Consider the following 14,621-nt stretch of genomic DNA (forward strand, 5'->3'; position numbering starts at 1 on the left):
GAATGGTGTTCCAAGTTCTGCCTACCTTGATGATGGCACAACATTAGGATCCAGTGAGATGGATTTGAAAGTGCTCTATGGATTCAAGTGTTTCTACTTAAATGGAGCTTAAATCTGAGCCACTTAATTAATAAGCATGAAATAATTTCAAACTATATGGTTGTATATCTTGCAAGAGTAGATGATTTCTTTGTGCGTTGTATGGGACAAAAAGATGGCAATGTGAATTATTCTCTGAAGTCAGATTCCGCTGTAACAAAATGTCTTCTGTAATGTAATTTCTGGTGAGTGACCAAGTGGAAATGCGTGCATAGCCGCCATCTATCATCAATGCAGAAAATAGTCCAGGCAATACAATGAGTCGGGCCTCATACTTCTGTTCCTCCTCCATTTAGGAGAGATGTCCATAGCTCCTGGCACGAAGTCCCCAAACCTGCCTCCAGATTACAGAGTTTGCTCAGCAGGGAGTTGTTCCCTCGTCAACAATAAGCATTAGTACAGCAGTTGGAGTGGAAGGAAAAACCTTTGTCTATTAGGAAGCCTGCAGAGCTTGGTTGCTAGGCAACCCAGTCTGGAGGCAGCAACCAGTGTGTGCCCAAGGGAATCTGGGGAGGTGGGCCTGGAAAATAGCGAGAAACAATTCTTAGAGTCAGCTGAGGCAGAAGAAAAAGCACTGCCTACTACCCAGATAAAGAAGTGGTAGATACGTTGAATTAAGTTGTGCATTTTAGCATGAAAGTACTAAGGGCCAACACTCACAGGTAACTATATGATCATCTGGAAAACTGTGTGACCTTGAGTGAGTGACTTTCTTTAGCCTCAGTTTGTCTGGCAAAAGCAGGAGCCAAGGAGCCAGGTATCACTAACTTTCCCCATCCCTGCAGCCACCACACATGCACACACCTCCTTAAATCAGAGAAACGTGATTCTGATCTTTTATATATTGTATTTGCATGAAAGAATTAAAAGGATGTATTACTAAAAACCCTGGAGTAAACGGTCTTTGGGATTCCTTCAGTTTAAGGTTATAAATAAAATATTTCTTATTCTTAAACATAACTAAATATTTACATGGGACAGACTATGCCAAAGTGCAGATGTGGGGAAAGTTATCTTTCATATAGCCAACCTCTTATAGCTCCTCTGTCTTAAAATATATTCCTCAGTAGTCTGCCAGTAGATTTGGAAAATACAGGATTAGATACTTTGCGGGGAGTTAAGGCATGAACTACTCCTGAACCACTCGGGAAGTCTGGCATGTCAAGTAAATATTCACTGATTCTCAGTTTAAGCCTGACAGTGGATTTGAACTCAAAGGAATGAGGTACCTCCCAGTGAAATTTGCTGTGAAGGGGTATCCAGGGTTGAGAATTGGGCTGACGTTGGCACATGCAGGACTGTGAGAGTTGAAGCATCAGAGAAAGAAGGACAATGGATCATAAGATTTGCAGATGGGAAGAAAATGACGTGAAGCAGGGTTCCTTCACTTATTTCAGCTGTTAACCTTGGATGTGTTACCTCACTTCTTTGATGCACAGTTTACTCACTACAGTGGGAACAGGAATAGTATTTACCTCTAAGAGATGCCGTAAAGTTTAAATTAAATAACGCACGGAAATCACTTAGCAGAGGGCCTGACATGTTGTAAACAGAGGCTGGCGTGTTCATGTAGGTACTTGGATCGGTGTCACAGAGTAAAACTAGGCAATATTATGGTTAAAAAAAAAAAAAATGCACTCCCAGCTCAGGGGCAGGGTGTTGGCGTTGAAAAGTACTGTAATAGGTGTTGGGAGACCAGGCTTCAGCGAAGGTCTAGGTCACCGCCAAGCAATTAGAGTCCAGATGTGCAATTGTGATAGCTCAGAGGCTGCACGAAAAGAGCAGGCAGATGCCCAAGACCACCTTCACAAGGACCACAGAGACCTACTCCAGACAGATTGCAGGGAAATAGCTCCAAATCCAGATGCTTCCGGTCTGAAATCGAGTTTGCAGACACTGCTTATCTCTGAGGACTTTTGTATTCTCGATCTGGGAGTCCTACTCTCTGAGTGGTCTGCTCCCTAGAACACCGCAGGTGCGGATTCTTATCTGTTCTATAGCCCTCACTCTAAACAATGCGTCCTTGTCCTCCCTGGGTTGCTGTTTCCTCACCAATAACAAAAAACGATTGGCCTATTTGATGGTTTTTGAATCTGCTCCAGCTCATCTTTTATACATTTTTCCTAAACTTTTCTTAGGAGTCTCAGAGTTTTTTATTTATTCAGTCACCGAACAAATTTTATTGTGTGCCTATCAGGTGCCGAGCGCTAGCACCTAACATACATGCAGTGGTAGAATAAAGATTTTCCTGGCAAAATTGCTGTTGTGGTAGAGCTTACAATGGCAGGAGATGGACAGTAATCGGGTAGACAGGAATGTCTGTTTATTTCAGAGGGTGATAAATGCCATGGAGTACCTTAAAAGAAAGAACTGGCTGTTATCAATTGCAGTATAAAAACCACCTTAAATGTATTGCCTTAGAACAGCAATGATGTGTTAATTCTTGCGAATCTCGAGTTGACTGGATCAGCTGAGTGGTCCTCCTCTGTATGCTGGTGGCAGTCACTCACGCAGCTGCACCCCGCTGGGAGGGCGGTTAGTGCTGGAACATCCAAGATGACCTCCCATCATCCTCCAGGGGCTTTTTACTTTGTCATCATTCTCTATTCCTCCGCAAGCTTCTCTACAGAATGGCCGCTGGACATTAAACCTCAAAGTGCAAGTGCTCTAAAAGCATATCTAGTCGTCATGTTTTTTGATGTCCCATTGGCCAAATCAAGTCACACGGGCAAGCCTAGAGTCAGTGTGGGAGGGGACTACACAAGTGTATGAAAACAGAGCCATGTATCATTAGGAGTCACTAAAGAGAGGGGACAGGGACTACTATGTATCGGAAAACAGGTGAAACCTCTCAGAAGCAGCGCTATGTGAACTGAGACCTGAAAAGGCTATGAGAATATCGGAGAGAAGAGAAGAAGTAAAAAAAAGCTTGGAGGTCTGGAGGATCGTAGATGAGGCCTGTGTGACTGGTGCTTTGTGAGAAGAGTGGGGAGTGTGATGTTGGGCAGAGGCCAGATTATGAAGCCTTATAGGCCATAGGAGGAGTTTGGAGTTTACTCTACATGCAATGAGAAGCCCTTAATATGTTTAAGGAAGAAAGTCAACTGATTTGATTTCCATTTACAGAAACAAACATACTTCTTCATGAAAAAAGGATGTTAAGAACATTGGCTCAGTCTTTTCAATAAGTCAGAAACCTAAGAAAGATACTACGCTGGATTAAGAGTATGATTAAAGTATGATGCTGGAACAGGGGGGAAATTAGCTGTAAAGACATTTCGGGACCATTGGAGAAATTTTTTAAATTGCTGAAATGCACAGGTGATATCGACTAGAAAGAATTTACAAAACAGCAGGGACACTGCGTTCTCACTGGGGTTAAAAAACAACACATGTATGTACACATACATGCATAAAAAAAGATCCACAAATACAGGTACTAAGGTACTAACCTTGGTGGCAATTCCCGGGTGTGAGATTATGATGTTTTTATCTGCTTAAAAATAGTGGATGGCAAGGAGGCTAAAGTGGAAACTGGGAGACCTGGAAGGAAGCTGTTACAGAAGAGAGAGAATGGTCCCTTTTAAAGGCTGATTTCAGTGGAATTGGCGAGGACTTGATGTACTGGAGATGTTTTGGAGAGGCAAAAAGTAATCAAGAATGACTTCTAGGTTTTGGCTTGAGAAATGGTTAGAAGTGCTGACATTTTCTACAGTGAGGAAGAACCACACGAGTCTGGTTTGGGTGTCCTAAAGGGAGGTTCAGAGGTGACTAGACACCCTGTGGATAGGTCATCTGTAAGGAGATATGCCATTCTAAGTTTCTAATCTTGGATGAGTTCCCTTCATTCTCTGGAGTTTTGTTCAGCCCAAACCTTGTCAAACAGTTACAAAACACATTTGGTTAAGCAGAAGATAAGTGAATGAGGACAAGTCTTGAAAAAGTCACCTGGGATGGTAGGGAGAATATAAATAATATAGCACAGGATGGTCTCTGGAACAATGATTGCCTTCTTAAGCCTGTCCATTTTAGTTTGTTCTTTTTGTTCCTTAGATTCCACATATAAGTGAAATTATATGGTATTTATCTTTCTCTGATTTATTTCACTCAGCATAATAACCTCTAGGTTCAACCACGTCAGTGCAAATTGTAGGATTTCTTTTTCTTTATATGTATATATGAACCATAATTTATCCAGTCGTCTGTTGATGGGCATTTAGGTTGCTTCCATATCTTGGCTATTGTAAATTGTGCTGCCATGAACATAGAGGTGCATAGATCTTTATGAATTATTGTTTGATTTTCTTTAGATAAATACCCAGAAGTGAAATTGCTGTGTCAAAAGGTATGTCCATTTTTAATTCTTGGAGAAACCTCCGTACTGTTTCCCACAGTGGCAGTACCAGTTTGCAATCCCACCAACAGTGTCCAAGGGTTCCCTTTTCTCCGCATCTTTGCCAACACTTGTTCTTCGGTTTATTGACGATGGCCATTCTGACAGGTGTCAGGTGATATCTCATGTCGTTTTAATTTGCATTTCTCTGATGATTAGTGACTTTGAGCATCTTTTCATATGTCTATTGGCCATCTGTATTTCCTCTTTGAAGCAATATCTATTCGGGTCTTTTGTCCATTTTTTTAATTGGATTGTTTGGTTTTTGTTGTTGGGTTGTATGAGTTCTTTATATATTTTGGATATTAACCTCTTATCAGATGCATCATAAGCAAATATCTTCTTCCATTCAGTCAGTTGTCTTTATTTTGTTGCTGGTTTCCCTTGTCTGAGGAGATATATTCAAAAAGAAATTACCGTTAGCAATATCAGAGAGTTTGCTGTCTGTGTTTTCTTCTAGAAGTTTTATTTAAGCCTCTCCATTTTAGAAAGTCAGTGCCAACACTTAAGATGGTCCAGAGAAATGCAACCCAACTATTTACAACAGATAAAAATGAGACTGGTGAAGAACAGAAAGAGGGGTAAAGGTTTCTGTGTCTGAAAGTGAAATCAGACATTTTGGAGAGAGATTATTGATGTAAATAATCATTGATCAGGAGGTTTTTTAGCCAACAATCAGTTTTCCAAAATCTCCAGTTAGTCCAAATGCCTGTCATCTATGTGATCATGATTTCATTGTGATAATTTCATGACTTTGTATGATTGCCTGGTAACTTCCTTGTCCATGCCGAAGTTAAACAATGTGACATAGCCTTTTCTTTAATTGTAGCAAAAGTTGTTAGTTGTAAAGAAGAGTTTCCTAACTAGTAAGTTGAGACTAGAATAGGTGACTGTTTGAAAGGGTTTTCACCCATTGAGACTATTTCTTTATGATTTTATGACCAAGTCTATACAGCAGAAATAACTAAGCTGTTGAAAGGCAACTCCATCCAGTGTATTTTTTTTTAACCTGGCCTGTAACCAATCTACCCAGATGCATCACAGCTGAATCAATCCAGATGGTTCTCTGAAACAGCCAAACTGAGCATTTCAAATGTGTCACAAATTTGGATACTGAGATCTCAGACCCTTCACTAAATAGGAAATCTGAGATGCCAATTACAGAAGCTCAGGGACAACAAGAATGAAAAGAGTAGGAGTAAAATATCAAGTGATGAGCAGGTGGGGGATTTTAACGTTTTAAAAAAAAATTCTCCAGCTTTCAATTGAGTTCAGGTATTCAACATAGTTCCTTCATTAACGTTCATCTAATTTTTATTAATCAAAAAATTTTACACTCTCTGAACAATAAAATCTCTTGGGATACATGCTTTCAGTGCCATATTTAAGAAGCCACTTTCCAATGGAAAGAAGAGAATGTATAAAACACTTAGGTATCTTAACAGCCTGTAGGGAATATTTGCTGCATACTCTGAAGGTTTGCTTTCTTTAGCAGAGCTAGACTGTTAAAGTTAAATTATTACTGTTTTAAACATCTTCTTTAAAAAAAAAAAAAAACCACCCACATAAAGTAATTTTTCTAACTACTCCACTTAGAAAATACCTAAGTCAGATATTCCACATTTTATTCCATAGTTATAAAATGCAGGATTGGAAAGTTAGAGCTATGTAACTAGAATTCATGGTATCGCATGTCCTTCCTATAAGCACATGTCAGATGAACCACGAGGGTTCAAGATGTTTCTAGCTGGTTTCTATGGTGAGCAGAGGACCAAGAAATATACCAGAATGGATTAGAGGCTGTCAATAATCCAGAGGTGGCTTTAGGTGCTGAGTGAAGAAGCCCAGAGAGAGGCCACAGCCACTCTGCTTGATCTCTCCTTGTTGGTAGTTCTGTTCTTATAAGAGGGAAGAGCAATGCCAGAGATGAAAATAACTCAGGGCACAAAAACTCTCCTGATAGAATCCAGTTAAATATAATTGATATAGAGTCAGAATGTGAACTTAGTTCTGTAGGATTCTATCAATTGGATGTGGTACTTCATTTCTTTAAGTTTCTATTTTCTCATCTGTAGAAGGGTTGATTATGAGAAGTAAATAAGATACTTCTACATAAAGTATTTGTTTGGTGTTTGAGACTTAAGATGTCCCAATGTTAGCTATTTCTAATGTGATCAATAGTATTAAAGAGAGTAGATGAACTAAAATTAAAAGAAAAATCAAAGAGAAGAAATATTACTGATTTTTTTCAATAGTAACAATCATGTTTCTGAGAATGCTATACAGTAGTCCCCCCAGTCTCCTCTTTCTCTGATAACTAAGGTAGTTACCAGGTGACGAATGAGCGGGTAGCATAAACAGCGAGGATACGCTGGCAAAGGGTTGATTGCAGGTGCAGGTCCAGGCTGGAGTGGGATGGTGCAAGATTTAATCAGGCTACTCAGAACAGTATACAATTTAAAATGTATGAACTGTTTCTCTCTGGAACTTTTAATATTTTCAAACCACTGTTGACCATGCTAACTGAAACCGAGGAAAGTGAAACCGAGGATAAGTGGGAACTATTGAATTTCCTGCAGGTCTGGTAAGAAATTGAATTACATCAAAAGGTCCTTAACTACTAGCGAGGGTGTGGCTCTCTGAACATTTATAGCCTGCAATTTTTTTGAGAAGCTCTTGATATATTTTTTTAATCAGCAGCCCAAATTATATGACAAACAGTTCTCTCAAAGCTTCATGGAGCCTAAATCCCACAGTGGATTCACCCTTAGGACCTGACTTCCTGGCTTTAACGACTTTGTACTAAGGACCACTGACCTTAGGCTGGCAGTGCAAAGATGCCAAACTGCAGATAAATAGCTTCTGCCCTGGGGCAGAGTTCAGTCCTGCCTACTAGAGCTATTCTTATTGAACCTTGAACTACCCCAAATCTTAATTTTGCATTTTTCTCTGCCTGTCTGGAAATCTGTCTTCATCTTACGCGGACTTGAACACCTATACCATGTTTGATCTAGTTATCTGAACCCCCATTCCTCATAATAGTCCTTCTCTGATAGGCCAAGTTTTAATAAACCACACATACTGAAAATATGGGGAAGACTATTACAAGGCAATGTTTGCAACATGCTATATCTCCAATAGCACATACATTTATATAACCGTTTCACTGACGGGGCATCTGAGGTTCAGTAAAAACCCAGTCACGTGGCGGAGAGGAAGGGAATTATCGTTCACGTTCTGGCATTCTGACTGTAAGTTCAGCACTACTTCTATTCCCGCATTCTGCTGGGATGTTCTGACTCGAGGAGTTGGGACACAAAGAACGACATGAATATGATGGGGCTAATTGGGAAAAACTTCTGGGCAGAAATGAGTCTCACAGGCCATGGCAGACAAGGAATGGGTCAAGAGGGCATTTTAAACTAGGCCAAGCCACACGCATCCTAGTCTGAGAGCAAAAACTCACACCTTGCATTTTGGGGAGGAAAATTCTAAATCTCTCATTTAAAATTCTTTTTATCCTTATGACGCTAATGTTATTTTCTAGTGAGGAATACTTTTCTGCACAGTAGGTGGTCCGGCTGCTTTGCCTAATCGTTTACTGGAAATATTCCCTCTAATACAGTTTCTCAGTTGACAGTTATTAAACGCCTGGTCAACACCAGACATCAGAGAATCGGGGAACAAACATTAGATGCCGCAGATTCATTTAGCAATCAAAGGTAACTGCTGGATAAATAATGCCCAGAGCAGATTTGTTTTCAGGGTGAATGGCCAGTTGCTATGTGAACTGCACTTCTTGAATTTGTCCTCTTCATCAGCCTGCCAGAACACTCCAGAGGCAGTTGTTTGAGGCCTTTCAGAGATTGGCTTTTCAATTCTTACTGCTGCCTAATGATGAGTCTTTTTGGATGCCAAAATGCATTTCCCTCTCTCCTATCTTTCCTCCTCCACTGTGCATTTGGGTTTTCTTATTATCCTAGCCGGTGTAGCATCTATTACTTATAAATTCCTGAGCACCGAGGATACCTGTAAAAAGGGGATTGGTCAGTGTCAGGACCCTGTCCCCACCATCCTTCCCAATCTCAACAGCGTCATTTAAAGAGCTAGGGGAGCGGCAGCTGCTCTGGAATACGAGGCAACATCTCATAAAGCCGTGCTCTTTGCTTTGTCGTTCTTTGCGTTCAGCGTTGAAAATGTGACTAGGGGTCCACTTTCCCAGATCTCCACCTCCTCACCCCATAATGCAGGCCTTCTGCTCCATTGTTATTTTACAGAAGGCTAGACCACCAAATATATAGTTAATTTTCTCACTGGTGCGATTCTCTTTTTTAAGTTAAATCATAATTTCTTTTTCATTAACCCTTGAGCTTGTTCAGACCCGTTCTAAAAAGCAAAAAGCTTCCTCTGGTTTGAGGTGAGAAAGTCTGTAAAACACAGACCTTCCAAAACTCTAAAGGAAAGAACGAGTGTGATTGAACTATAAAGTGGTAAGTTAGAGAAAATGTAAGCCAGCGCTGTGAGGGGAGCAGCTGAAAAGGGAAGGTGTGGGAGCATCGACTCAAGTGGCGTCGATTTTCAGCAGCATAATAAGGAAAGAAGATAGTGTAATGGGAGTGAGAATCACCCAGATAATGATATGTTTTGGTATGTGATCTCCTCCGGCAGTAAAGGAATATAGTAAATCAATAAGTTAATAAACACATGCAAGGATATGACCCAGAAGTGGGTGACAGTTGACTGGGTAGCTGTGGACAGGTCATCATTCCCTCTGTGAATGAGGTCAGGGCAGTCATTGCCAAACGCCTGCTGGCTGGAATGGAGCAGGATGACGTGCTCTGCCAAGCAGGAAGCTCCTGGAGGACGCTTCTGCTTCATGATACTCCTTCCTACCCCCAACCTCCATCCCCCAAACCCCTCTGGGGTTAGACATACAGGTAGATGTGTGCTTCAGAATCCTACCCAAAGGGAATGTTTAGCACACCGATGCTTTTGTTCAAGCTAAACACTAAGGCCATCTGTCCATTTCTTCTGAGATGATTATTTTTCAAGGCATCAGGCAGTTTGTTGTTATTGTTGTCTTTTATTTATTTAGTTTTGATTACTGAGGTTTTGCCAAGGAAACTCAGATGGAGTTGCATGCCTCCTGCTGTGGCATAGTTGTCACTTGGCAGGCCAGATGGGCTCCTCACCTGGTTGACCCCTTACTTGTACCCCTAGTTAGGATGTCCGTGTCACTCACATCTGTGTCACTTTACTAGATGTGAGACATTAGGCAAGATATTTAACTTCTCTAAGCCTCAGTTTTGTGACCTATAGGTAATGGGGAATACAACTGTTTAAGTCTCAAAGGTTATAAAAGTTGTCATTTGTGAAAGACTTAGCATTGGTCAGCTCGAACCATTCTATTTAAATCTCGTATAAGAAAGACATTTCTGACTCTTTGCAACTTTCAGAAATTCAATTCTTACTGTCTGTCACAAGGTACGTGATGAATATTCCTTTAACAAGGCAGTCCCCTCATTCAAAGAGGGTATCATAGGTTGTAGAATCTTTTTTTCCCAGTCAAATAACCTGAGGTTATTCAGCTAGTCCATGTGGGAGAAAAGGAAAATGTAGGGGCTGTGGGGGTTTTATCTTCAGCCTTTTTAGGTAACGTCAAATTTCTTATTTTCTGTTTCTTAAAACTTTGGCAGGAGGATTTCAAAAAGTTATCAGAAGGTAGTAGAATCTCTTTAATTAAAGATTTTAGTTTATCTACATATACACTGTGTTAAGTAAAGAGATTATCTTCTAGATGTAAATTAAGATTTAAGAACCTGTGTTTTAGCTTTGCTATGAAATTAGGAAGGCTACTTGTCATGATTCTGTTTGTCAGACTACATGCTGGACTAGTCCATGGTTTTTTGTGAAAAATGGGATTTCATATAAATTAAAATTAAAAATTATATGTTTACAACACTTCACATTAATAAATAATACTATATTTTTTAATAGAGTGTTCACCTTACCCTTTGAAAATGGGGAGTTATTGTCATATTTTATACTTGAGCAACATGAGGCTACTCTACGTTCATAAACCAGAGTCTTTACATAGAGGTTATCGTTCTCTCTTCTGGAGGACAGAAATATAATGACTATTAAATGAATGAAAGAGTCATTAAAACAATATATTATAACACAAAGATGATAGAAATGTTCCAATGCCAATAGGACATTTACTATGAATAGTAATGATTGGTTTCTCTTAACCATTCTTTCAATTCTTCACCATCCATAATAGGTATAATGGAGCCATTGAGTAAAAGGGGTAAAAAAAAAAAAAAGTCACCTATGGTGTGAAACTGAGCAAATAGATATTTGTTTTCCTCTCTTCACTAGTCTAGGATTTCTCTAACCTCTTGCTTCATGAATGGTCTTTACACACGCTTGAAACCGTGGAAAATGGCCATATGGGCATTCGCAGCATAATGTGATGAGTTACATAAGAAATCTGCTTGCCCTGGAAGCCATCAACATGGAGTGCACAAAATTGCTGGCATGCCGAAGGAAAAGAAACAATGCCAGGGGCTGGCATGCCAACGTTTTAAGAGCTGCACTTATTTAAGCGTTTACATTTGGAAAGGGTTCTGGACAGGGGATACACATTTGGTAGTCATCAACATATAGGTGGTATTTACGTACTCAAAATAGATGAGATCGGCAGAGAAGAAAAGGATAGAGACATGGCTTACTGGAACATTTAGAGGTTGGGGAGAAGGGGAGAAAGCAGCGTAGGGGATTAAGATGGTGCGGGGTAGAGCCAAAACCAGGGCAGTGAAACCAAGTGAAGAGAGTGTATCAAGGAGGATCTGATTTTATACCTAGTGCTACTGATAAGTAAGATGGGGAAGGAGAATGGAACACTGGATCTAGCAACACGTATAGAGCAATGGTGATCTCAGAGAAGTTATTATAATGGTGGGTGAAAGTCTAACTGGAGTGGGTTCAAGAGAAAATTGGAGGAGAGGCTTTAGAAAGAGTGACGATTGTAGAAGTCCTTCCAGGAGTTATGCTGTGAAGAGAAGCAGAGAAATGGAGAGGCGGCTGGCGAGGAAAGTCGGATAAATGAATTATTTTGTTGTTATTTTGCTTTTTAAGATGGGAAAAATGTCACATTTATGATCTGATGGGAAAAACCCAGTAAAGAGAGAGAGAAAAAAAACTTGGTGGTGTATTAGAGAATGCATAAAATTGCAGCAGTGACGTCCCTGACATGGTGAGAGGAAATGGCATTCAGTGCACAAGTACGGGGATTGACTAGGTGAGAATTTAGAGTGAGCAAGGGAAGGCTTACATAGCCTCGCTCTGGAGTTGCACGACACTGTCACTGCCACTTAAGTAGTATTGACTCTGTTAGGTTTTAGGAGGATTCAATGATTGCACATATGTAAAGTACACAGAACAGTGGCACACATAAAATGCTCAATAGTAGTAGTTGCTATTATTCTTCCATCATTTGATAAAAAGTCCCTTTTTCCAAAGATCGTAATAGGATTTATTATCGGACTGAGTCTTTTCCAGGCTAGCAGGATCTGCCTCTGCTTCTTCTGAATTCTGCTCTGCCTAGGAGAATGGGGATCTTCCCAGTCAATGGGAGAAGCCAGATACGGCAAGAGGCTGATGTTTGTAGTTTAATATTCCTACTAGTTCTTTAATAGACTCATTCTAGAAACATTTATTAGAGACTCAGTAGATGTTTAACTACTTTTTGCATAAGTTATTTAATTTTCAACAACCCATTGAGATAAATAGCATTATTTTCCTCCTGTTATAGATAAGGGATCGAAAGTTGTAGAGATTAAGTACCTTTACCAAGGTGTGACACAGGCTAAGCAGTGCAGCTGGGCTGTGCTCCCGTGCACTTCTGACTTTACTGCCTCTCGAGTTACTCTCTAAGTAAGTTCTTATAATTTGCATTATGCTTTTGTGGTCCACAGCACTCTTACCTGAATGTTCCTATACATAGGTAAGGATACAGAGGAAAGTATTAAATTAACCAAGCTATGCCTTTAGCAAAGAAGGGCGCATACTCATTAGTCATTACCAAGTGAAACAGAAGCTGAATGAGGCTGCTAGGAAGAAAGTGAAACAGAGGGGGTCATGAAAGTTTTCTCAAAAAAGTCTGTGTCAAGGAGAGGAATTACAGAATTACTGGGCTGTAGCTTCGTCTGCCAAACTAGGGTCTCCTCTAGAAAGGCCTGCGGATGAATGAGTTAATCATTCTGTGGCATTTAATCAGGAGCCAGGAATCTAATCAATGGCTGACCCACTGTCACATTGGGGTGCTGGTCTGGCTTCTTGCCTGGACTGTCCAACCTTAATTAGCAATTATCTCAGCTGGGTAACCCTTGGCCCCTGGGAAATTTCAACAAGGAATAGCTATTTCTAAGTGGAAATTTCACCTTTTGCTTCTATCACTTATTATTAGACAGTGTGTTTATTCAGTTTTCACTGTCTCATTGGGCCTGTTTGATGGAAAGATCTGGCATTAGACCAACAATTACTTTAATGAGGAGGAATAATGAAGGTCTCCGAAAGGCAGGTATAAGTTCTAAAATCTCACTTTCATCTCCTTCGTAACTTTCTCCCTTTGTGCCACTCCGAAATGTGGCCTTAATTAATTTATTAATTTTAGTTCTTTCTGGACTAAATAGAAAAAAGAAACCCAACTCAGAGTGAAGAAGAATGTTTGCTTCAATTCCAATCTGAGACTTTTCTATTTAAATTGTTTTCTCGGGATAAAAATAAACCTCTACTCTGATTCTTTCAATGATATCTTCTTTTGACCCCTGCTTTGGAAGGTTGAGATTCAGATTGTCACTTTACCCTCTTTGTATCCATGGGCAAGTGATTTAATCCTTTTGAGTATTTCAAAAGGGGATGGTCAAGAAGGGTCTTTCTGCAGTGATGCCATCAAGGTCGAAGCAAAGGGATCGCATTTCATGATAATCAGGAATGAGGACTTTCCTAGAAAAAGGAACAGCGAAGGAAAAAGCTTTGAGCCAGTGTGACTGAAAGACTGAGCCACTGGAAGTTCAGAGAGACAGGCAGGGACAGAGTGAGGTATAGGATGATTTTACTCTCTATGCAAGGGCAGTCCCTGACAGGGTTTTATGCACTGGAGCGACATGTTCTAATTGACCTTACAAAAAATCTTTTTAGTTTCTGTGTAGAAGGCTTATTAGGAGTAAATGCAAGTAGAGCGTAGAGCATAATGTCTAGCTTATAGCATTTGAGAAATGTTAGCTGTTACCATCATTATTATTGCTGTGTCGTTCTCAGTCCCAAGAACGGACTGTAAGAATCTTCCGTGAGGGTGGGGCAGGGCCTCTAACCACTAATTCCTTGACCCCCAAAGCATCTAGTCAAGTTCTGTAGGAAGATGTGTTCTTACCACTCCCGCCCACTCTCTCAGCCTGTGGAGCGTCATCACTGGCCATGATTGTCTGTTGTCCCTCTTAGGTACGTTGGGGTGGAAATATGGTGAAGACGTCTGTGTTCGTATCTACCCTCCTCTGCAGCATTACGCTGCCACTGGGATCATCTCAAATTCAAGCTTGGTATGCAGATCATTAGAGAACCCATTTCTATACCAAATGGAGAAACATAATATTTGCAGATAAGGCACTTTTCAAGGAACTCATTATAACCTCAATTTTAAAAGCTGCACAACTGAAAGCAAGTTAAAAATTCTAACTTGTTTATTTGCTGCTGTTAATAATACCAGGAAGTGGCCTAGGATGACACCGAATGCCTGGGGGAGCATCTTGAAAAACTTTATCTCATTTGACATTCCCAACATTCCGATGACTTAGGTAAAGTTAGACTGATGACTTCCAGTTTGGGGAGAAATGTAGCATCATGAGGACTGTGTTACATGTCCAGGTCCCTAGACAGTTCCTAATGGGACCCATCGTTGCAAATCATAGTCTGGCGTTCTTTTCATTATTCCCAGTGGGTGCTGCCCACCACTTGCCCTATGTTCAGCACGTGGCGTTATGAAGGGCGAGGGCATCTTAAAGTGCTGTATAGAACTAGGATTTCTAAATGTCACTGTGGAAAGATTGCCACTGTTAATAGTATTCCA

The 14,621-nt window shown here is 40.4% G+C and overlaps 1 long non-coding RNA gene across 1 annotated transcript in view; it reads left to right on the forward strand.

The window, feature by feature from the left end:
* The window catches only part of LOC120581601 (uncharacterized), a 59,125-nt gene that overhangs the window by 29,570 nt on the left and 14,934 nt on the right, over nt 1-14,621 (forward strand). The window lies entirely within an intron of this gene.

This window comes from Pteropus medius, unplaced genomic scaffold (genome assembly GCF_902729225.1).
Source record: "Pteropus medius unplaced genomic scaffold, Ma_sr-lr_union100, whole genome shotgun sequence".
NCBI classification, from domain to species: Eukaryota; Metazoa; Chordata; class Mammalia; order Chiroptera; family Pteropodidae; genus Pteropus; species Pteropus medius.